Here is a 25,636-nt window from a genome sequence, read left to right as displayed (position 1 = left end):
GTGGAGGCTCGTCGTTGGGAGTATTAGTGTGGTCCACTGTGCGTTCAGACACACTTGTACTCTGCCTGGCACTAAAGTCAGATTTTAGTTCCACCACCTGTCCCGTTTTACCAGTGTGCCCAGCCTTAAAAGTCCGACATTTTTAATGAGGGGTGGCCATTTAACTCCAAGGCGTCTGGGTATGGTTTCACCTCGAGTTTGCCACGTGTTGGAGACACTTACCAAAGCACTCCTCCAACACACGACATGTCGAGCAGTTTCCCAAATGCTCATGCTCACCCTCGATCAAACTCTGATAGATCGCTCGCCTTCCGCATTCTACCCACGTTACTGAAAAATAAGAAATTGTTTATGGCTGGGTGTTAACAAGTACATACTTCGTTGTTCCAGACCTTTACATGCTTTTTTATTAACGGGATAAAATCTCTATCAGATTTCTGTGAAGTGCTTGCACTCGTGAAGGGAACACAGCGAAAAACCATTCCGTTCTTTAATTGTCCGGTCGCTTGCTTTTCTCTCCCGTTCCATCGGGACAATAGTCCTGCACGTTCCTGCTAGTCTGCTCCTCTACTACGGAGTGTGAGACGAGTCTGCTCTGCACCTCGCGCTTGCCCTCTGTCGGCCGCTGTCCGTACTACGTGGGGCTATGGTGGTCACGACTGTTAGCAGCTGCTGCCCTCTCGCGTCACTCTCTTTCACTACGTGGAGACGGTGGAGTGTCCCCACCATTACACCTCCTGCGCTGTTCTTCGCGCCTGGGTCTTCACTGCTAAACGCGACGGACGGACACATTGCTATGACTGTGAATATAATTATAATTCCCTTCTTGTCATCATAGCTGGAGCGAGGGAAGACTGACTCCAAACCAGTTGGAGCGAAAATAAAAATTAATATCATTTAACCAGCACTTGACATCATTAGCTGACAGCGAGACAAAACAGGTGAAATAATTTTATGCCAAGCAGCTTCCTTTCCATTATGTTGTTTGCAATCTAGAAAAAAAAAAAGAAACAAAAAAAAAACAACATAGAAATTGAAGTAGTAAGTTTGAAAGTATGCTTCTAATGCAGTTTCACCGAGACCAAAGGCAATTTACAATGCACAAATTGATGAAAGTCTTAGAGGATAAGGCTGTTTTTATTTATTTATGGTAATTGAAGATGATGACTGGGCTGCTATACTATAAACTGATGAATGTTTTCAAAACCAAACTGCTAATCTTTGCGAACGGTATGTTTAGAAGTACAGCAGTTAGCAGTTTGCTAATCTTTGCGAATGGTATGTTTAGAAGTACAGCAATTAGCAGTTTGGACTATTAGCAATGAGACAATGCCGTGAGTCTCAAATGTGCGAGAGCTATAGGAAGTCTGAGGGTTGGTTTGAGAGCTATGCGGACACAGAGTGTTGTGAATTACTAAGGAAGACAGGACAATAGACATGGGTCAGGGAGCAGACTGGAGTGGTAGGGGTAATTACGGCTTTGCGTGAAATGAATTGTATGTGGGCGGTACATGTATGTAAGACAATGGATACAGATAGATCGATAGAGAAACTTCGTCCGTACATTTGAAGACGCGTCAGTAAATTCGCAATATACACGGCGTTTATCACAAGCATTCTTACGCAATACACATTTACTGAATAATGTTTACTTGTAATAATGGCATGGAACACAAGATCCTCGAATTTCAAAAATTTAAAGATGCGCTTAATCATTTTTTTTTTTTTTTCTTTATTGTAATTTTCAAACCTGGGTACAGGCAGGCCAGCAGCAGCATGCTACGCCGCTCTTCAGCCTCAGATATACACACAAGATATAAAGGAGGACATCGAGAGAAAAAACAGGGTGGACATAGAAACGGAGACAAGCACTATATAAAACACGTGGAGGCGTTCACGGGCGTAGAGTCCAAGGTAACATTTGTTCAGACACTTGGACAGAGACGAAAATTATCATACGTGAACAGAGGTGCACAAAACGAATAAGACATAAACACTAAAGCACAAAACGACGATACACACAGAACATGAGGCATAGATCTCCGCCGCGCGAATGTTCACTAACCGTGTACGAGTCCGGGGACCTGCCAAGAAAGGAGGAGAGGGGGTGGGAGAGGGAGAGGGAGAGGGGAGAGCAGATGCCAAGGGCAGGGTAGACGGGTGGAAGGGAGGAATGGGGAGGGGAAGCCCGGGGGAAGAGGGGAGGAGGGAGGAGACAAGGGAAAAGGAAAGAGAAGGGAAGGGAAGAGAAAGGAGGGAGGGTGCCGAAAGGAAAGGACACAGGAAGTGAGGGGGAGGATCAAAGTTGGTAGGAGGGGTAGATGGACGGGAGGAGGACATCATCAGGGAGGGGGAGCTGGCGGAAGCCACCTCGGGAGAGGGTAAGGAGGGTGGAGAGATGGAGACCGGGTGGGACGTAGGAATACAGGCGCGGCAGCGGGCGGGGGTGGGAGAGGAGCGGGGAGACGAGCGGGTGAGGAGGATCGAGTTTGCGGGAGGTGTACAGGATCCGTATCCTTTCAAGGAAGAGGAGAAGGTGGGGGAAGGGGATGAGATCGTAGAGGATTTGCGTGGGGGAGGGGAGACGGATGCGATAGGCGAGGCGGAGAGCATGGCGTTCAAGGATTTGGAGGGATTTGTAATAGGGAGGGGGGGCGGAGATCCAAGCCGGATGGGCATAACAAAGGATAGGGCGGATGAGGGATTTATAGGTGTGGAGGATGGTGGAGGTGTCCAGACCCCACGTACGGCCGGAGAGGAGCTTGAGGAGACTGAGGCGGGAGCGTGCCTTGGCTTGGATTGTCCGGAGGTGGGGAGTCCAGGAGAGGCGACGGTCGAGGGTGACGCCAAGGTACTTGAGGGTGGGAGTGAGGGTGATAGGACGGCCATAGATGGTGAGACAGAAATCAAGGAGGCGGAAGGAAGGGGTGGTTTTGCCTACAATGATCGCCTGGGTTTTGGAGGGATTGACCTTGAGCAACCACTGGTTGCACCAAGTGGTGAACCGGTCAAGATGGGATTGGAGAAGGTGTTGGGAGCGCTGCAGGGTGGGGGCAAGGGCAAGGAAGGCGGTGTCATCGGCAAACTGGAGAAGGTGGATGGGTGGCGACGGTTGTGGCATGTCCGCCGTGTACAAAGGTACAGAAGGGGGGAGAGGACGGAGCCTTGGGGCACACCGGCAGAGGGGAAAAAGGTGTAGGAATCTGTGTTATGGACGGTGGCATAGGAAGGACGGCGGGAGAGAAAGGAGCCGATCAGACGGACGTAGTTAATGGGAAGGGCGAAGGTTTGGAGCTTGAAGAGGAGGCCGGAATGCCATACGCAGTCATAGGCACGTTCGAGGTCCAGGGAGAGGAAGATTGCGTAGCGACGGGAATTAAGCTGTTCGGAAAGGAGATGAGTGAGGTGAAGGAGAAGGTCGTCAGAAGAGAAGGATGGCCGAAAGCCACACTGGGTAACGGGAAGGAGGCGGTGCTGGCGGAGATGCTGGTGGATGCGTAGGGCCAGGATAGATTCCAGGATCTTGCTGAAGACCGAGGTAAGGCTGATAGGACAGTAGGAGGAGACGGCGGTTTGCCAGGTTTAAGGAACATGAGGATACGGGAGGTTTTCCACAGGTCGGGGTAGTAACTGGTGGACAGGACTACATTGTAGAGCCTGGCCAGGGTGGAGAGGAAAGATACAGGAGCTTCATGAAGGTGACGGTAGGTGGCACGATCGTGACCAGGAGCGGTGTTGCGTTTCGTGCGGAGGGTATCAATGAGATCCTGTGTAGTGATAGGGGCATTGAGTTCCATGTGTTGAATGTTGTCCAAGTACTGGAAACCAGGAGCGAGGGGAGGGACAGAGGTGTCAGTGCGATCGCGGATATTCGGGAAGAGGGAGTAATCGAACTGGGGATCATCGGGGATGGAAAAAACATTGTAGAGGTAGGAGGCAAAGTGGTTGGCCTTACTAAGGGTGTCAGGGAAGGGGTGATCATCGTGGAGAAGAGGATAGTAGGGGGAGGGTTTAGTTCCGGTAAGGCGACGGAAGGCCGACCAGAACTTGGACGAGTTGATTGGTAGGGTAGCATTTAAACAGGTGCATGTCTGTCGCCAGTCCCGGCGTTTCTTAGCCGCGAGCAAATTACGAACGTGTCGCTGGAGTTGCCGGTGGCGTCGTAGTGTGTCCGGGTCACGCGTGCGGAGGAAGGCACGGTAGAGATGACAGGATTCACGGAGGAGGAGAACGGCCTGTAGGGGTAAGGTAGGACGGTGGGGGTGGATGGCGACAGTTGGGACGTGGGCCTCCACGGCCTCAGACAAGGTCTGCTGGAGAAAGGAGGCGGCATGGGTGACATCGTCAGGGTGGTGGTAGGTGAGAGGGTGGCTATCAACCTGGGTGGAAAGGGTATCCCGGTAGGCATTCCAGTTGGCTCGGGAATAGTCGTGGACATACTTAGGGGGAGGATCAGTACGAGGGTCGGGGCGAGGGCGACGACCGTCTGAAATGGTGAGGAGGACAGGGAGATGGTCGCTACCAATAGGCTCCAGGACATCCACCGTTATGCGGCCAAGGAGGTTGGGGGAGAATAGGATAACATCAGGAGTGGAGTTAGAGTCGGGAGGGGTGTGCTGGGGGATGGGAATGAGGTCGCCTTGAAGGGAGGAGAGGAACCGATGCCACAGGGAAAGGAAGGCGGATACGGAAGGCAAGGCAGAGCGCATGGGGAAGGCAAGGCGGAGCGCATGGCGTTCTAGGATTTGGAGGGCCTTGTAAAAGTGGGTGGGGGCGGAGATCCAGGCAATGCTGGCATAACAGAGGATAGGACGGATGAGGGATTTGTAGGTGTGGAGGATGGTAGAAGGATGCAATCCCCAGGTCCGGCCAGACAGGAGTTTCAGAAGGCGGAGGCGGGAATGGGCTTTCTCGCTTAATCATTTGCTGGTGCTGTATATAACCAGTACATACACCACAACAATTGCTGGGTATGAAATATTCTCTTTACAAAATATCAATAAATATGGGCGCTTATAGCTATGTTATTAACGAAGTAGAAATAAGTAGTTGATATAGCTAAAGAAATTTTGTTGTTAACATTAATTTGCTTGTACACGTCACGTTGTGTAATAAAATAAATGTTACACAAAGCACCAGTGTTGCTTGGCATCTCCAACAGATGTCAGCACAACTCACCACCTGGCGAAACCCTCGACTTGTCGCTGTCTGACGTTCGTAATGGGTAGAAATCGAGTCGCATAATGTTTCCAGCTACATTGGTCGTGCTGTCGCCTGTTTAAGATAGGAAGTGTTGTATATGTTCGCAAATTTCGTGGTGGATAATGCCCAGTGTTGTGGTTTCGTCAGTACTTTGCCAGGCCAGAAGCCGTAGCCGTCAATCCACAGGTATTGCTTCATATTTGTTTAATGCTAATACTAAATTATTAAAGTATCAATGTTTTTATTTGCGTACTTACCTCATTCCATTCCCCCACCTCCTCCTTTTCCTTGAACAGATACGGATCCTGTACACCTCCCGCAAACTCAATCCCCCTCACCCGCTGGTCTCCCCATCCCACCCCCACCCCCGCCCGCTGCCGCGCCTGTATTCCCACGTCCCTCCCGGTCTCCATCTCTCCACCCTCGTTACCCTCTCCCAAGGTGGCTTCCGCCAGCTCCCCCTCCCTGATGATGCCCTCCTCCCCTCCATCTACCCCTCCTATCAACTTTGACCCTCCCTCCCTCTTCCTCTGTTTGTTCCTTTCGGCACCCTCCCTCCCTTCTCTCCCTCTTCCACCACTCCTCCATTTCTCCCCACTCCTCCCCCGGGCTTCCCCTCCCCTGTCCCTCTCCTCTTCCCCCCATCTCCTCAGCCATTGGCATCTTTGTTCTCCCCTCTCCCCCCCCCCCCCCCCCCCCCCCCCCCCCCCGCCCTTCTTCCCCTCTTGGCAGGTCCCCGGACTCGCACATGCTCAGTGGACATTCCCGCGCCGGAGATCATCGCCATCAGTGTCTCGTGTGTGCCGTCGTGTTTAGTGTTCAGTGTTCACCGTCGCACTCCATCGTTCACTTGTGCCATTGACACCTTCAGTGTTTGTGCATCGTGTCATCAGTTTGTAATGTGGCTTATCGTTGAGTGTGAACGGCTCCGTGTTTGTCTTTATGTGTCTACTGTTTTATTACCCACCGTTATGTCTATGCGTATTCTTTCTGTTGTTTATTTATCTATTCTATGGCTGGAGAGCGGCGTAAGATGCTGCTGACAGCGTGCCTGTTTGTACGGGTTTGAAAATAACAATAAAGAAAAAGAAAATCAATTTTTTTATTTGATTTGATTTAATTTATTGATCCATTAGCATCTGCAGATGCACAATGTGCAAGAGATATTTGGATTTTTTTTTTTTTTGTTAATATTAACAGTTTTACGTAAAATATACCTTTTTACATAATAACACACATTAACATATCAATTAATGATGAATAGTTAAATAAATGTTGTTACACTATATTCAGAGAGATAAAATACAATGTCCTTCTGAATGAGACTACAGTGGGTAACCACACAAAAATTTAACTTTGTAGGTATTCATTTACTGTGTAAAAGTAGTGATCAACTAAGTATGACTTCAGTTTAGATTTGAAGTGACGAATGTTTTGTATGTGTTCAATGGTATCTGGTATGGCATTGTATAGTTTGATACTAGGATGGATAAGGCTGTTTTGAAATAACTTTGTGTTGGCACTTTGAACATGTACATCCAATTTTTGTCTTGTATCATAGCTGTGTATTGTGTGATTTTGAGTGATGAGTGGTCTTTTTGTATGTAAGTTTTGCTTTAAATACATTACATTTTCAAGTATATATATGCAAGGAAGTGGCAGGATCAAATCTCTTTGGAAACAATGGTCTACATGATTTGCGATTATCTACCCCTTCCATTATTCTTATAAATTTTTTTTTTTTTAAATTTTGAATGTTTTGATGGCATCTCCAGAATTTCCCCAGAACATAATCCCATACTGCAGGTGAGAGTGTACAATTGCATAATACACACACTGAATGGTGTTGTAGCTGGTACAATTTTTTAATGTACGCAGCACAAAACAAGAAGTACTTCATTTTTTGTTCATTTGCTCAATATATGCTTTCCATTTCAAGTTGTCTTGTAGATGAAGTCCAAGAAATATGGTACAGGCTGTTTTGGCAATTGTCTGTCCGTATAGCTCTAGATTTGGTGATATCAGATTTTTTGTTTGTGCTGTGTGTATATCCATAGCTACAGTTTTTTCAGTGTTTATTATTAAGTCATTGTCATCAAAGTAACATGTTAGCCTGTCAATGGTTTCTTTTATGTTTTTTACAACAGTTTCTCCTGAATTTCCTGTAATTAGAACACTTGTATCATCAGCAAATTGAAATATTTTGCTGCTGTCATTGCTTATGTTTAGGTCATTTACATAGAGTAAGAACAGAACAGGACCCATTACTGATCCTTGTGGCACTCCATATTTAAAAGTCAGTAGCTTGGAATTATATTTCCTAATGACATTGTCTCGTTCTTCATCTATTTCCACACATTGTTCCCTGTTTTTAAGATAAGAGCTGAGCCAGGTGTTAGATGTTCCCCTAATGCCAAGATTTTCTAGCTTGTGTAGCAATTTATCATGATTTATGGTGTCAAACGCCTTTGACAAATCTAAAAATATGCCCATGGTAAGTTTTTTGTTGTCTAATGCTATCAGTGCCTCTAATAGACAGGAGTGAACTGCAGATTCGGTTGAGTGGTTTGCTCTAAATCCTTGCTGAGATTCTGACAGAATGCCATTTACCTCTAAGAACTCTGTTAGCCTCTTATTGAAAAGTCTTTCTAATATTTTTGAGAAAACAGAAAGAAGTGCCAGTGGTCTGTAGTTGGAAACATCATCTTTGTTTCCTTTCTTGTATATTGGCTTTACTTTTGCTATTTTCAAACATGAAGGAAAAGTTCCTGTAGCAAAAGATAGGTCACATAGGTGGGTTAAGGGCTCAGTAATCAAGTCCCCACACTTCTTTGTAATGAAATCAGGTATACCATCTATAGCTGCAGAGTATTTCATTTTGAGACTTTTTATTGTAACATGTACTTCTTCTACATTTGTTGGGTACAGAAACGTTGATCTGCTTGAGACTTTTTTCCCTGTTTCTGTATGCTGTTTTCTATTAGAAGTCTGTTGTAGTAGTTTCTCTGTTACATTTATAAAATAATTATTAAACGTATTAGCTACTTCCTGTGGGTTATTAATGTTTTCCAAGCCAGCCTTTAATACTATATTATTAACTGTACTTTTGTAAGATTTGGTTTCTTTTTTTTTTTTGCAACTTGCCAGATTGCTTTGGTTCTGTTTGAAGCATCTTCTATGTATTTGTCATTGTCTCGTTTCTTTGCCTCCTTTATTATTTTATTTAAGACAGATTTAAATTTTTTAAAGTAACTATCAATTTTTTTCCTTGATTTCGAGTCTCATTTTTCAGGTGCGGCGTAATTACTTTAATTACTATATCTTTGTCGTTTACCAGCCACGGCTGGACAGACTGCGTCACAAATACAATGTTTATCAACTAACATTTATACAACACCATATACAAAATTTATATTACAAATAAAAGAAAATATTTATACAGTGCACAAAAACACACAGAACCTAGAGAAAATGAAATATAACTAAACAGGAAAGTAAAACTTCATAGGAGCAAATGAAAATACCATAAAGCAAAATGTTTACAAGACCATGTAGATCACAAGCATAAAGTTTCATTTTGGCAACATATGTACTTTAAGTAAAACACAAAATTAAATGTGCAGTTAACTGAGAACATAAAAATAAGATTAAATTTAGGGAAAATTATATATAAAACATAACAATATTTATTATTTTGTCCATTCACTAGAACCACTGTTTCAAGTCCCGAGCAATTTTTTTCCGAAATAATTCAGGTGGCAGGGATTTCACTTCTGGAGGCAGTTGACTGTACATTTTTAGGGCGACTGTCGGAAAGCTGTCTCGTGTACTCGATAGGCGACACCTCGGCACTTCAACGTTCGTCTTACAGCGAGTGTCACGATTATGTATTTCTTGTCTTATGCTAAAATTCCTTTGATTTTCTTTTGTATAAATGAAGCAGTAAAACACATACTGGCTAAAAACAGTCATTATGCCTATCCTGGTGAAAATAGGCTTACATTCGTCCAGTCTTTTGCTAGAGGGTATGAGCGCCTGAGGAGTCCCCCCACAACAACAGTCCATAGCTAATGTGGCTGTGGAAGAGTGCACGGTAGACGATTGACAGAAACTGGTCAGTTATTACCCTCTTCAGCTTCCTCAGGAGGTATATCACACGAGAAAGTTTGGTGCATACATACGCAGTGTGATCATTCGTGGACAGTTTGCCGTCAATCTCGAAGCCCGGCAGTGTGACAGTCTCCACGTTTTTTTGGTCTTCAATGTTGGTTGGACTGCATATCAAATGTTGGATTTTTTCCTCATTGATCTTCATTTTGTTTGTGACGAACCATTCTTTTATTTCTTCAAACATCAAATTTGTTGCACCAAGAGCTTCTGCAGCTGTATGTCCTTTGGCAATAAGGGTAGTGTCATCTGCAAACTGCAACATAAGACTATTACAGCTCATATCATTGACATATATGAGGAATAGGAGAGGTCCTAAGACTGATCCTCGCGGCACTCCATGTTCCAGTTTTTGTTCAAGAGAAGTTGCTCCGTGCACTGATACTACCTGCTTTCGGTTTTCCAAATAAGATTGGAGTGTCGATAGAACAACACCTCCAACACCGTACCGTCTTACGTTGGCTATTAGTGTTGTGTGTGAGATGCAGTCAAAGGCTTTGCTGAGGTCACAACGTGTCAGTGCCACACACTCTCTCTCTTCAAAACTCTGTCGAATTGTTTTTAATAAGACCAGTGTGGCTGTCACTGTTGATCTCCCTTTGCAGAATCCGTGCTGTGTGTTTTGGAATAAGTTGTTTTCCTCAAAGTAATTCAGTACCTGGCAGTGCATCACAGACTCAGTAGCTTTGGCTAGTACTGGTACCACTGAGATTGGTCTGAAGCTGGACACCTCGCACCGATCCCCCTTCTTATATATTGATACTGTGCGCGCCACTTTAAGGAAGTCTGGGAAGATACCAGAAGATAGACATTTGTTTATTGCTATGGCTAGTGGCTGAGCTAATTCTGCAATAATTTTCTTTAGCAGTGTGCAGGAGATGCCATAGATGTCTACAATTTCTGAGTGTTTGTAGGAGTTCACAATTTTTATCATGTCTTCAGGGTTTACTTCCTTCCAGTTCCAAATACTGCAACTGTCTACATTTCTTATGTTTGCCGTCAGATCTAGGTCAGAGTGTGGAATTTCACTCACTGTCTTTTCCACTATTCTGACAAAATATTCATTGAAGTGATCAGGGCTACATGAATGTAAGCAGGAGGTAGTCTTCTTTCTGTTAACGTTTACAAGACTCCGCGCAGCTTGACAAGGATTTTGGGCCTCTTTAATGTATGTATCATTATATTTCTTTTTTCCTTCCTCTACTGCCTTCCTATAAGCTTTTTTGGCTTTTAGGGAGTTGCGGTGATGTAATTCTTTGGCTGGAATGTCTAAAGCTGATTTCATTCGGTCCTTGCACATTGTTACAATACACTTCAATTTATTGAGCTCGGGGGTGTACCATTGTTTCACATTGATAACTTTCTGCCTGCCTTGTGATTTGTCCACGGAATTCTTCACTGGTCTTACCGGAAACATGTCACCAAATATTGCTTTTAAGGTTTGGAACAGACGTAAGAAACAATCACTGCTTACTAACTCTGCATTTTTCTGCTGCCAGTTTACACAAGACAGAGCTGCTTTGAGATCATTTAGTCTCTCTTCTTTAACAAATCTTCTTTTGAATGTGTAGTTTGAATGCCATGTGCTTATCTGCAGTTTGCTCCTCATACTGGTTTCCATTACTAGTGCACAGTGATCTGCTATCATAGGTTCAACTGCACTGAGTTTATAATCCCAGATGTTGAGGTTGGTGATTATGGTGTCCAGGCATGCACCACCCCTTGTTGGGAGCTTATTTGCAATAAACAACCCATAACTGGTAATTAATCTCATAAACACCCTCTCTCTGGCATCTCCATCACCTATGTGTATGTTAAAATCTCCACACAGTGCGATTTTTGATTTTAGGCGTGTTAGGTAACACAAACAGTTCTCCATATGCGCAATAAAATTCTCAAAGTTACCATCTGGTGAATGGTACACAGCAACAACAAGTAAATCATTATTAGTTAATAACAGTGCAGCTAATTCAAGACCAAAATCCGCACAAAAACTGCTTAAATCAATTTCCTTGATGCTATGGTCTCTGTTGGCATACACAGAGACCCCACCGTGGGTTGCAGTTCTTTGAAACCGAGCACTGGCCGTGTCTAAGTATCAACAGATTTATAGAAATCACCTTCTGCTTCTGCTAGCCAGTGTTCACAAATACATAAAACATCTTATTTAATTTCTTCTATAAAAATGATAGGAGATCCATTTTGGTTCTTATGCACTGCACATTTACACTTGCAATGACTACAGGTGTATGGTTTTCAGTACTAGCAACATTCTTGTACAGTGATCCTTGATCCTTGTTTTTAACTTCATAATCTATTTTATTGGCATAATGGTTGGTCTCCAGAACAAAAAACGACTAATTTCAACATTTTTGGGCCATACAGCAGTGTCCATTAGCTTGTCTTTTAGATGAAAGTCTACACCAATCTTAAAACTACTATTTACACCCTTAGATTCCAATTTTTCTACATGAAAGTTGCTATGACCTGGTAGGAGTTTCAAGAAGTTAATTACGTTTTCTGCTGTCGTTCCACTTTTCACCTTTCGTAAATGAAACCATGCTCTCTTTTCCCCATACAGCATTCCTTAGTCATCACCAGTGCCTTTTATTTTATTTTTCCTGTCATTAACACTTGAATTTCCAACTACTGAGATGGCATTGGTTGGAGGAGTTGATCTGATAGTCACTGTCTGTGGCAGTTTGCATGGTATAGCTGTATTTAGTGCTATGTTATTTGTTTGTTGTTCTGCAGAAGTTGTTGGGGTTTTCTTGTCCCTATGGCGAACACTTCTTTTCCTAGAACTTACTACACGCCACACTGTATTGGGCGAAAATATGGTAGTTTCATTTTGCAGCATGCTGTTCCATAAGCATCATTTCCTCATTTGCTTACATGCATTCTGTGTGTCTTTACAGGGAATGAGGTATTGACCAAAATTATAAAGGCTTAAGAAACATGAAAACGCAAATATTATGGCAATAGTAGGCCTATAGACTTTTTTTTAATTTCTCGATGTTTTATAGCTCTTTCTATACGGCACTAACGTAAGCAACATTTTCTTTCCTTGAACTTAGTTTAGACATGTTACGTAAGTAAATTAGTAGGCCTACATATGTAATATATGGGTAAGGAGTCATAGTGGATTATTCAGACACATAATGTACATTGTATGTTAAGATATTATCAGTCATATGTACAAATGTTTTTTGTTCTACAAATTAATAAAATTTTCCTTATAAATATTATAGCAATGGACAGTTGAAAAGATTCTGTGCTTCTCACGGCAACAATCATAATGAGATTCACTGCTTGTAATTTGACTGATATCCAGAATTATTTGACTCCAGACCAAGATGATACCAACAGAAGAGTGATGCACAGCCATTGTTATCACCATAAAAAACCGTTTGTGTTCTATGTTATGCTATTGAGATTGTCTCCTTTATTGTTATTTCATAGCCCAGCCCCATGTGGGGAATACATAAAAAATGGGGATAAAAGATGTTTACACATGAGAAGGGGAACAATGGAAGTTAAAATTCACAAAAAGGGGGTGTTTTCACAAGGCACATTTACATAAATTACATCTATAATTAAAATGACACTCGACGAAGACGTAGCACAAACACTGGTGGCACGAAGAGCACAATTAAAAATGGAGTTTTCAGTAATGTGAACCACACGGGATGACGACACTCGACACACACTGCACTTATGTTACATACATGGCGAGGATCATTACACGACAAAGTAACTGGATTAAAATTGGAAGGAGCTGCCAAGAGAGGAGAGATCAGTGAGGTGGGAGAGAGGAAAGAAAGGCATGGGTCGGTGAGGAAGGGGAGTGGGGGGCAAGAAAGAGGGATGGGGGAAGCTGGCAGCACAGCAAGGGGCTGGAGGTGGAGAGGGTGGGGAGAGAGCAGCCGAGGAAGGAGGGGCAAAGGACAGGGGGGCAGGGGGGAGAAACAGAGGATGGTGTGGGGAAGGAGAGAGAGCACGAGGGAGGAGGGGAGGGTAAAATAATGGTCAGAGGTAGAAGGAAGGGTAAATATCAGGACGAAGCACCTTATCCAGAACAGAGAGATGATGTAAGTTTCTTTAGGAGAGAAGGTGGAGGGTGTGGAGGTGGACAGAAGGTGGAACACGCAGGTAGAGGTGTGGCAGCGGGTGGGGAGTGGAGAGGAAGGGAGACGTCAGGAGCAGACGGCGAGCGAGGTGGTGGTCGGTGTAGGGGATACGGATGTGTTCGAGGAATAGAAGGAGATTGGGAAGGGTATGAGTTCGTAGAAGATCCTCATGGGGGACAGGAGACGGATACGGAAAGTGAGGCGGAGAGCATGGCGTTCAATGATTTGGATTGCTTTTTAGAATTTTGGAGCGATGGAAATCCAGGCAACACTGGTGTAACAAAGGATGGGACGGACCGGGGGTTTGTAGGTATGAAGGCTGGTAGAAGTGTGCAATCCCCAGGTCCAGCTAGTCAGGAGTTGCAGTAGGTGGAGTCTACTGTGGGTTTTTCGTTGGATGCTAAAGAGATGGGGAGTCGGATGTGACAGTCAAGTGTGAGACCCAGATATTTCAAGGTGGGGTAAGTTATATAGGGCGGTTGTAGATGTTCAGGTAGAAATCATGGAGCCAGAAGAAGTGGGTGGTATGTCCTATAATGATTGCCTCGGTTTTGGAAGGATTGATTGAAATGAGTCACTGCTTTTACCAAGGAGTGACTGGTTTTGGTTCGTTTGGAGGGAGCACTGAGACTTGAAGGGTAGGACAGAGAGCAAGGAAGGCAGTGTCCTCAGAATATTGAAGAAGATGGACTGGTGGGGGTGGTTTGGGCATGCCAGCGGAGTACAGAAGATATAGGAGAGCAGAAAGGACGGAGCGCTGGGGCACACCTGTGGTACGGTAGAAGATTCAGGAATTGGTATTATGAATTGTGACATAGGAAGGACGATGGGAGAGGAAGGGGCAATGAGATGAACGAAATTGGTAGGAAGGGCATAGGTCTGGAGCCCGGATTGCCACTGACTTGTGGTGTGATAGCAGAGTTCAATTCTGAGTGCAGTAACTCATCCAAGTAATGGATGTTGGGTGCAAGTGGTGGACAGTGGTATTGCAGTGGCCACGACATAGGGGAAGAGGGAGTAATCCAAGTGAGGGTCATTGGGTATGGAGAAGTGTTTGTAGGGTTGGAAACAAAATGATTAACTTTACAGATGATGATAGGGATGGGGCGGTTGTCATGGAGGAGTAGGTAATGCATGCGGGGGGGGGGGGGGGGGGGGGGATGATGTTCAGCCCCAGATCTACGATACTTTTGAATGAGGGCAATATGTTGATAGTGACGCTGCTCCTACCCCCAGCATCACAAATGTTTGAAATAGGATATAAAATATTTTAGAAAAAAAGGGTTTTTCAGAAATAGGGTCAGTTTGCAGTGCACATCTGTCTGAAGTGTTTGGTACACATAAAACGTATATGCTTGAGGAAATGTAAGATATGTTACTTGCACTTAAGTGCAACAAAGTGCAGTGCCATACCTCTTCACACAGCATTCATCTATAGCATGTCACTGTATTTTGCTCTGTGGAATGCAAATCAGCATATTTTGTAATGAAAGATATCAAACCTATATCCACGACAGTAGGAATTGAGATTTTCAGTGGACCGTGCAGCAGAGGTAGTCACTCATTGTGATGTTTCTGAGTTTCTATTCCATCCAATGATAGACTATTAAATAAAATTACTATTCACTATAGAACCTAATGCATTCTGTGATTACTATCACCTTTTACAAATGTTTCATCCAGAAATCGTACATTAGTTCATCAGATATGATATGGAAGTTAATCTTTGGTTCTCTTCTGAAATATATTTGTTAACTTAATGAGACGGAATTATGTTTTTCTACTTTTAAGGTGGCACTTGGGTCAAGATTCTGGGTTTCTCCTGCAAAGTGAGCTGGTCACGTGATTGGCCCTTCACAGAAAATCCACCGACCTGGAAAGCAATTTTTGAGGAAGCCTTGCTGTTGTTAAACCATCCCATCTCTGTCATCTTCATCAAAGTGGGGAATTAAAGTTTTCAAGCAGATCCAGATACACAATACCAGTGACAACTGTCTCCACGAAGAAGAAATGGTCCTACGCTTTCAGTCTGCTAAGGGCACAAAACGCAATAACAAAGCGCATTAACTATGGGGTTGTCATGAACATGTTCCAGGGTCGCATATGTATCTTTGCTTCCTCGTATCCTGCACCTGGGTGTTTTCACCGTGCCATTGATATGAAATGTTGACCGAAGAGTATTGTTTTCACGACTGTCTCGTTATCCTCTATCTGATGCAACTTTTTAACTGTGCCCTATACTGGCATTCCTAGTGGCAGAATGGGGTACTGATGCACTACGTGAATCTAACTTGAGGTTGGTTGCCATTTTGGTGGCATAAGCAAAAACAGTACAAAGCAGTATACTGATAGTTTATTTTGAGCCTTCTGTTGGTTTTATACACCTAGAGTCATGCTTTGGCCACCTTTTTACCACACGTGAGTTCCACACAGTAATGACATGGCCAACTTTGTGATCAGGCAGCAATTCTTTAGTAAGAAGAATATGAGTTACACTTAGCAACAGTGGTGTCATGGCCAACATTATACTTATTTTTAGGTAGGCACGACATCAGAATTGTTATTAGTCAACCGAACCCAGAAATTGGTGAAATGTAATTACCTTTTATTACAATCAATACTAATAATTTTTATCAAGTAATAAAGATTGCTGATCTCCTTCACCTGATGATGACCATTCTTACAAATACTGCAACTTCACTGTTACTAAGGTTTCTAAGAGTCCCTTGACTGGTTCCTATAGTGTTCTTATGACATTTAAAAGTAAGAGCTTCTACTTACTTCTGTCAGCAGGGATTGAATACCATTCTGGTTTTTCTTCTTAGATGAAGGTGGCCTTTGCTGCAGTATCCAGGACTTCTGCTTATAATGCTATATATCCTGGAAGGCAATGACATAGAACAATTTCTGTTTTCTTCAATAAGGGAATATAAATTTTTCGTAGATCTCTCGTGTATTCTTCAAAGTGATTTACAGTTTTCTTCAATATTCAAAGCCAGAAAGACTACTTACAAACACAGAGTACACAATGAAAATTGACAGTTCAATTAATTTGCTTTTTTTTTTATTGTCATCAGTCTACTGACTGGTTTGATGCGGCCCGCCACGAATTCCTTTCCTGTGCTAACCTCTTCATCTCAGAGTACCACTAGCAACCTACGTCCTCAATTATTTGCTTGACGTATTCCAATCTCTGTCTTCCTCTACAGTTTTTGCCCTCTACAGCTCCCTCTAGTACCACGGAAGTCATTCCCTCATGTCTTAGCAGATGTCCTATCATCCTGACCCTTCTCCCTATCAGTGTTTTCCACATATTCCTTTCCTCTCCGATTCTGCGTAGAACCTCCTCATTCCTTACCTTATCAGTCCACCTAATTTTCAACATTCGTCTATAGCACCACATCTGAAATGCTTCGATTCTCTTCTGTTCCGGTTTTCCCACAGTCCATGTTTCACTACCATACAATGCTGTACTCCAGACCTGCATCCTCAGAAATTTCTTCCTCAAATTAAGGCCAGTATTTGATATTAGTAGACTTCTCTTGGCCAGAAATGCCTTTTTTGCCATAGCGAGTCTGCTTTTGATGTCCTCCTTGCTCTGTCCGTCATTGGTTATTTTACTGCCTAGGTAGCAGAATTCCTTAACTTCATTGACATTGTGACCATCAATCCTGATGTTAAGTTTCTCGCTGTTCTCATTTCTACTACTTCTCATTACCTTCGTCTTTCTCCGATTTACTCTCAAACCATGCTGTGTACTCATTAGACTGTTCATTCCGTTTAGCAGATCATTTAATTCTTCTTCACTTTCACTCAGGATAGCAATGTCATCAGCGAATTGTATCATTGATATCCTTTCACTTTGTATTTTAATTCCACTCCTGAACCTTTCTATTATTTCAATCATTGCTTCCTTGATGTACAGATTGAAGAGTAGGGGGGAAAGGCTACAGCCTTGTCTTATACCCTTCTTAATATGAGCACTTCGTTCTTGAAAGTCCACTCTTATTATTCCCTCTTGGTTGTTGTACATATTGTATGTGACCCATCTCTCCCTATAGCTTACCCCTACTTTTTTCAGAATCTCGAACAACTTGCATCATTTTATGTTGTCGAATGCTTTTTCCAGGTCGACAAATCCTATGAAAGTGTCTTGATTTTTCTTTAGCCTTGCTTCCCTTATTAGCCGTAACGTCAGAATTGCCTCTCTCATCCCTTTACTTTTCCTAAAGCCAAACTGATCGTCAATTAGTGCATTCTCAATTTTCTTTTCCATTTTTCTGTATATTATTCTTGTAAGCAGCTTCGATGCATGAGCTGTTAAGCTGATTGTGCGATAATTCTCGCACTTGTCAGCTCTTGCCATCTTCGGAATTGTGTGGATGATGCTTTTCCGAAAGTCATATGGTATATCGCCAGACTCATATATTCTACACACCAACATGAATAGTCGTTTTTTTGCCACTTCCCCCAATGATTTTAGAAATTCTGATGGAATGTTATCTATCCCTTCTGCCTTATTTGACTGTAAGTCCTCCAAAGCTCTTTTAAATTCCGATTCTAATACTGGATCCCCTATCTCTTCTAAATCGACTCCTGTTTCTTCTTCTATCACATCAGACAAACCTTCACCCTCATACAGGCTTTCAATGTATTCTTTCTACCTATCTGCTCTCTCCTCTGCATTTAACAGTGGAATTCCCATTGCACTCTTAATGTTACCACCGTTGCTTATAATGTCACCAAAGGTTGTTTTGACTTTCCTGTATGCTGAGTCTGTCCTTCCGACAATCATATCTTTTTCGATGTCTTCACATTTTTCCTGCAGCCATTTCATCTTAGCTTCCCTGCACTTCCTATTTATTTCATTCCTCAGCGACTTGTATTTCTGTATTCCTGATTTTCCAGAACATATTTGTACTTCCTCCTTTCATCAATCAACTGAAGTATTTCTTCTGTTACCCATGGTTTCTTCACAGCTACCTTCTTTGTACCTATGTTTTCCTTCCCAACTTCTGTGATGGCCCTTTTTAGAGATGTCCATTCCTCTTCAACTGTACTGCCTACTGCGCTATTCCTTATTGCTGTATCTATAGCGTTAGAGAACTTCAAACGTATCTCGTCATTCCCTAGTACTTCCGTATCCCAGTTCTTTGCGTATTGATTCTTCCTGGCTAATGTCTTGAACTTCAGCCTACTCTTCATCACTACTATATTGTGATCTGAGTCTATATCTGCTCCTGGGTATGCCTTACAATCCAGTATCTAATTTCGGAATCTCTGTCTGACCATGATGTAATCTAATTGAAATCTTTCCGTATGTCCCGGCCTTTTCCAAGTATACCTCCTCCTCTTGTGATTCTTGAACAGGGTATTGCTATTACTAGCTGAAACTTGTTACAGAACTTAATATGTCTTTCTCCTCTTTCATTCCTTGTCCCAAGCCCATATTCTCCTGTAATCTTTTCTTCTTCTCCTTCCCCTACAACTGCATTCCAGTCACTCATGACTATTAGATTTTCGTCCCCCTTTACATACTGCATTACCCTTTCAATATCCTCATACACTTTCTCTATCTGTTCATCTTCAGTTGGCGACGTCGGCATGTATACCTGAACTATTGTTGTCAGTGTTGGTCTGCTGTCGATTTTGATTAGAACAACCCGGTCACTGAACTGTTCACAGTAACACACCCTCTGCCCTACCTTACTATTCATAACGAATCCTACACCTGTTATACCATTTTCTGCTGCTGTTGATATTACCCGATACTCATCTGACCAGAAATCCATGTCTTCCTTCCACTTCACTTAACTGACCCCTACTGTATCTAGATTGAGCCTTTGCATTTCCCTTTTCAGATTTTCTAGTTTCCCTACCACGTTCAAGCTGCTGACATTCCACGCCCTGACTCGTAGAACATTATCCTTTCGCTGATTATTATATCTTTTCTCATGGTAACCTCCCCCTTGGCAGTCCCCTCCCGGAGATCCGAATGGGGGACTATTCCGGAATCTTTTGCCAATGGAGAGATCATCATGACACTTCTTCAATTACAGGCCACATGTCCTGTGGATACACGTTAGTGTCTTTAATGCAGTGGTTTCCATTGCCTTCTGCATCCTCATGTCATTGATCACTGCTGATTCTTCCGCCTTTAGGCGCAATTTCCCACCCCTAGCACAAGAGAATGCCCTGAACCTCTATCCGCTCCTCCACCCTCTTTGACAAGGCCGTTGATAGAATAAGGGTGACTTTTTATGCCGGAAGTCTTCGGCCGCCAATGCTGATTATTTATCAAAATTTAGGTAGTGGCGGGGATCGAACCCGGGGCCGAAGACGTTTAGATTGTGAATCAAAGACGCTACCCCTACACCACGGGTACGATTTTTTAATTTGCTTTACGGAGATTATTTCTATTGTTCTCTAAGGGCATTTATTCTTCAGACAACACAATGCTTCAACACAAGCCAGTGATGAACAGAAATTGTATGCTCAGTGTCCTAGCACGCAGTTCCTCTCGCAAAGTTATTGCAGTCACTGTTCCACCTCGAACACACGCACGGACACTCGATATGACACGACAATGCAAATAAGAAAAACAACCCCACACAACACATGTAACCTTACATTCAACACCTTATTTTGTAACTTTCATAAAGTTTCAAGCATCATTCATTAGTAAGGTATATGGAGGGACACGCGGCACTGTTCTGGAGCTATGTGTAACACCATATACTGCAGCACTAAAGGTTCTTCATTATCGGGTCTACAAAACACGATTGATAAATAAATAAATGAAGGCCTCCTTTCCCAGTGAGTTGTCTTCCTCGGTATCCAGATTGCAGCACGACCTCAGAACTGGCACTAACTGGTCCACAGGCTTCTGGATTTCATCTAAAAGTCCACATTGTCAATCCAATGTGAAGAATGAAAATGTGTTGCTGAAGATGAATGTTTGTGTCTTTTCAGCAAGATATTCAAATAATTGCATTTTTAAGGAATTCTCTGCAATCACAATGCATGATTCATGTACAGCAAGACTTCAAGTAATGAAGATGGAGGTGGTTGTGCTTACTGAAATACCAGCAGTCGTATTGAAATGAAATTTAATCTCCCCGAGGAAGTCACGATTATGATGGCTGAGCTTTTGTCTATTCGACCCCTTCAATACATAAAGTAATGCTTGGGCCCCTTCTAGTTTCAGATTAGTGCTGCAACTATTAAGTCATCTGCACAACACAAGATACAACCTCATAACAGAAAATGACATTATGCGCCTGATGTTGTTGTCGTTGTTGTGGTCTTCAGTCCTGTAACTGATTTGATGCAGCTCTCCATGCTACTCTATCCTGTGCAAGCTTCTTCATCTCCCAGTACCTACTGCAGCCTACATCCTTCTGAATCTGCATAGTGTATTCATCTCTTGGTCTCCCTCTATGATTTTTACCCTCCACACTGCCCTCCAATACTAAATTGGTGATTCCTTGATGCCTCAGAACATGTCCTACCAACCGATCCCTTCCTCTAGTCAAGTTGTGCCACAAACTCCTCTTCTCCCCAATTCTATTCAAAACCTCTTCATTAGTTATGTGATCTAACCATCTAATCTTCAGCATTCTTCAGTAGCACCAAATTTCAAAAGCTTCTATTCTCTTCCTGTCCAAACTATTTATCATCCTTGATTCACTTCTGTACATGGCTGCACTCCATACAAATACTTTCAGAAACGACTTCCTGACACTTAAATCTATACTTGATGTTAACAAATTTCTCTTCTTCAGAAATGCTTTCCTTGCCATTGCCAGTCTACATTTTATATACTCCCTACTTCGACCATCATCAGTTATTTTGCTCTCTAAATAGCAAAACTCCATTACTACTTTAAGTCTCTCATTTCCTAATCTAATTCCCTCAGCATCACTCGAATTAACTTGACTACATTCCATTATCCTCATTCTGCTTTTGTTGATGTTCATCTTATATCCTCCTTTCAAGACACTGTCCTTCCCGCTCAACTGCTCTTCCAAGTCCTTTGCTGTCCCTGACAGAATTACAATGTCATCAGCGAACCTTAAAGTTTTTACTTCATCTCCATGGATTTTAATACCTTTTACAAATTTTTCTTTCGTTTACTTTACTGCTTGCTTAATATACAGATTGAATAACATCGGGGAGAGGCTACAACCCTGTCTCACTCCCTTCCCAACCACTGCTCCCCTTTCATGTCCCTCAACTCTTATAACTGCCATCTGGTTTCTGTACAAATTGTAAATAGCCTTTCACTCCCATTATTTTACCCCTGCCACCTTCAGAATTTGAAAGAGATTATTCCAATCAACATTGTCAAGAACTTTCTCTAAGTCTACAAATGCTAGAAACGTAGGTTTGCCTTTTCTTAATCTAGCTTCTAAGATAAGCCGTAGGGTCAGTATTGCCTCACGTGTTCCAACATTTCTGCAGAATCCAAACTGATCTTCCCTGAGGTTGGCTTCTACATTTTTCCATTCGTCTGTAAAGAATTCGCGTTAGTATTTTGCAGCTGTGACTTATTAAACTGATAGTTCAATAATTTTCATATCTGTCAACACCTGCTTTCTTTGGGGTTGGAATTATTATATTCTTCTTGAAGTCTGAGGGTATTTTGCCTGTCTCATACATTTAGCTCAACAGATGGTAGAGTTTTGTCAGGACTGGCTCTCCCAAGGCCGTCAGCAGTTCTAATGGAATGTTGTCTACTCCCGGGGCCTTGTTTCGACTCAGGTCTTTCAGTGCTCTGTCATACTCTTCATGCAGTGTCATATCTCCCATTTCATCTTCATCTACTTCCTCTTCCATTTCCATAATATTGCCCTCAAGTACATCACCCTTGTATAGACCCTCTATATACTCCTTCCACCTTTCCGCTTTCCCTTCTTTGCTTAGAACTGGGTTTCCATCTTATCTCCAAAGGTCTCTTTAATTTTCCTGTAGGCAGTATCTATCTTACCCCTAGTGAGATAAGCCTCTACATCCTTACATTTGTCCTCTAGCCATGCCTGCTTAGCCATTTTGCACTTCCTGTCGATCTCATTTTTGAGACGTTTGTATACCTTTTTGCCTCCTTCATTTACTGCATTTTTGTATTTCCTCCTTTCATCAATTAAATTCCATATCTCTTCTGTTACCCAAGGATTTTTACTAGCCCTTGTCTTTTTACCTACTTGGTCCTCTGCTGCCTTCAGTACTTCATCCCTCAAAGCTACCCATTCTTCTTCTACTGTATTTCCTTCCCCCATCCTTTTCAATTGTTTCCTTGTGCTCTCCCTGAAACTCTGTACAACCTCTGGTTTAGTCAGCTTATCCAGGTCCCATCTCCTTAAATTGCCACCTTATTGCAGTTTCTTCAGTTTTAATCTACAGTTCATAACCAATAGATTGTGGTCAGAGTCCACATCCGCCCTTGGAAATGTCTTACAGTTTAAAACCTGGTTCCTAAATCTCTGTCTTACCATTACAGAATCTATCTGAAACCTGTCACTATCTCCAGGTTTCTACCATGTGTACAACCTTCTTTTATGATTCTTGAACCAAGTGTTAGCTATGATTAAGTTATACTCTGTGCAAAATTCTACAAGACGGCTTCCTCTTTCATTTCTTCCCCCCAATCCATATTCACCTATTACGTTTCCTTCTCTTCCTTTTCCCACTGTCGAGTTGCAGTCACCCATGACTATTAAATTTTCGTCTCCCTCCACTATCTGAATAATTTCTTTTATCTCATCATACATTTCTTCAATTTCTTCGTCATCTGCAGAGCTAGTTGGCATATAAACTTTTACTACTGTAGTAGGCCTGATGTTACAGGTGACAAATAAGAATCATGAAGTTACCACATGCTGGGTTAAAGCATACTGTGGAATATCTGGGAAAGAAAATGTAGAAGAGCTCACAAAATCAGCCCTCTATGACAGAGTGATGTCTTCACACCTTTCTCAGCTGCACGAACAGATACAACGCTACAAGGCACCCCTTGCAGTATCTGTTCACCATCACTAGGAATTTGCCAATGTGTACCACCATATGGCTCTGCTTGAGACTTCAGAATATATCGCCCTTTATATGCCTTTGCATTGGAAGACAAGTCCACTTCCAATTTTGTGATATGTAATGTATGAAATTGAACGTCCATACTTCTCTTTAATGTGTTAAATCTTGTATGTATGCTGACAGCTGTGAGGCCAGCTCAGATGCCAAAACAAATAAAAAATTATAACAGATTAAACTGTGGGTTTTTAGTGAAACACTGCATATATTGTTAACCAAACAAAACATTTTTTTCAGCCCTGTTTCACCAACTTTATTATTATTGTATGACTAGGTTTCAGTTTATAAGCCCACTTCATACAAGGGTCATTCAATAATATTGGGGGACAAACCAGAAGCCTTTACATATACGAGGATCAGAATAACAAAGTTACTGAGCCGACATAAAAATAACCATCCGCGAACAAGATTGGCTGTGCTTCCAATTTGTTCACAGTTGTTGCATTGCTTCTCGAGCACAACAGTCATGGCCAGAAACACAACTGTCATGATTTGTTTTTGTTATGTTGTTCCTTCTTTAGGGTGCTCAACATTGCAGTCAACCTTGCCCATAAACTGGCTGTAAGAGACAAATAGGGCTCGATCACAAAGCATGATGCCACCCTAAAATGCAAACTAAGGTCACATATGCTCCCTTCTACTCCTCCTAATATGAACACATTTGATACCTCTGAATGGTACAATGGAGGAAGTGAGTGAAGACAGACCATTACAAATATTGATATCAGATCTGACCAGCCGCTAAGAGTCAAGCCCAGAGCTGAACACTGGCTGATCATGAAGATGATACATCTACATCTACACCTACATCTAAATCTATACTCTGCAAACAACACTGAGGTGCATGGCAGAGGTATGTCCCATTGTGCCAGTTATTATGGACTCTACCAGTTACATCCACATATGGAGTGCAGGAAGAATGATTGTTTAAATGGCTCTGTGTGTGCAGTAATTGTTCTGATCTTATCTTCACAGTCCCTATGTAAGCGATAAGCAGGGGATTCCTGTATATTCCTAGAGTCATCATTTAAAGCCCATTCTTGAAACATTGTTAATATACTTTCTCAGGATAGTTTGTGTCTACCTTCAAGAGTCTTCCAGGTCAGTTCCTTCAGTATCTCTGTGACACTCTCCCACAGAATAAACAAACCATTCATGCTGCCCTTCTCTGTATATGTCTAGTATCCTCCGTTAGTCCCATTTGGTGTGGGTCCCACACACTTGAGCAATAGTCTATAACTGCTTGCATAAGTGATTTGCTTGTTTTTTTTTTTCTTTTTTTGTTTTAGGGTGCAGAAACAACTGGGCCACACACGTCCAATTCAAAGCTATAGAACACAAAGACAGAGAGGAGTTAAAAATGATTAATGTAAGAGAAGACAGCTAAAAACAGAGATGTGGAGAAAGGGCTATGAAAGACACCGTACAGAAACGGAGGTCCAGAACTAAAATTTAAATGGCCTTCAACATATTGTTATGACAGATAAAAAGTAAAATGTGGTCAACAGCCCATGCATTGTTCACTAAAACGGCCGATAACTTAGACAGCAAACCCAGGTGGGAACGTATGTGGTTAAAAACGAGCATTCTGTCAGGAAATGGTGGACAGTTAAAACTTGTGTACAATGTGTACAACGTGGTGGGGAAGCGCCACTTAAGAAATGATTATGGCTAAAAAGGCAGTGCCCAATACGCAACCTAGTTAAAATTACTCTCTTGGAGGGTGGGTCGAGAAGAAAGGCTTCATAAGGTGAGGAGGAAAGGCTTAATAATCTGCAGTTTATTCCCACAAAGAGAGGACCAATGGCGATGCCAAAGTGACGCCACCTCCCGACAGACAGCAACAAAGAGATCACGAAAGGGAATACAGGAACTAGTGGTCTGAGGTACGAGGACTACAGCTGTGGCAGCTGCATCAGCAACCTCATTTCCTGGCAAACCGACGTGACCAGGAACCTATATAAACATCACAGTGGCACCAGTAAGAGTGAGCAAGTGACAGTTTTCCTGGACCTGGTGCACTAAGGGACAGGCAGTGTACAGCGCACATA

The 25,636-nt window shown here is 42.7% G+C and overlaps 1 long non-coding RNA gene across 1 annotated transcript in view; it reads left to right on the top strand.

The window, feature by feature from the left end:
* The window catches only part of LOC124553708, a 583,058-nt gene that overhangs the window by 23,206 nt on the left and 534,216 nt on the right, over positions 1-25,636 (top strand). Inside the window, exon 3 of the long non-coding RNA XR_006968114.1 lies at positions 7,213-7,217. This is a non-coding gene — a long non-coding RNA (uncharacterized LOC124553708). The remainder of the gene's footprint in view (positions 1-7,212; positions 7,218-25,636) is intronic.

This window comes from Schistocerca americana, chromosome 11, assembly GCF_021461395.2.
Source record: "Schistocerca americana isolate TAMUIC-IGC-003095 chromosome 11, iqSchAmer2.1, whole genome shotgun sequence".
NCBI classification, from domain to species: domain Eukaryota; kingdom Metazoa; phylum Arthropoda; class Insecta; order Orthoptera; family Acrididae; genus Schistocerca; species Schistocerca americana.
The sequence above is the reverse complement of the archived record's forward strand: the minus strand, read 5'-3'. Positions and strand labels throughout refer to the sequence as shown.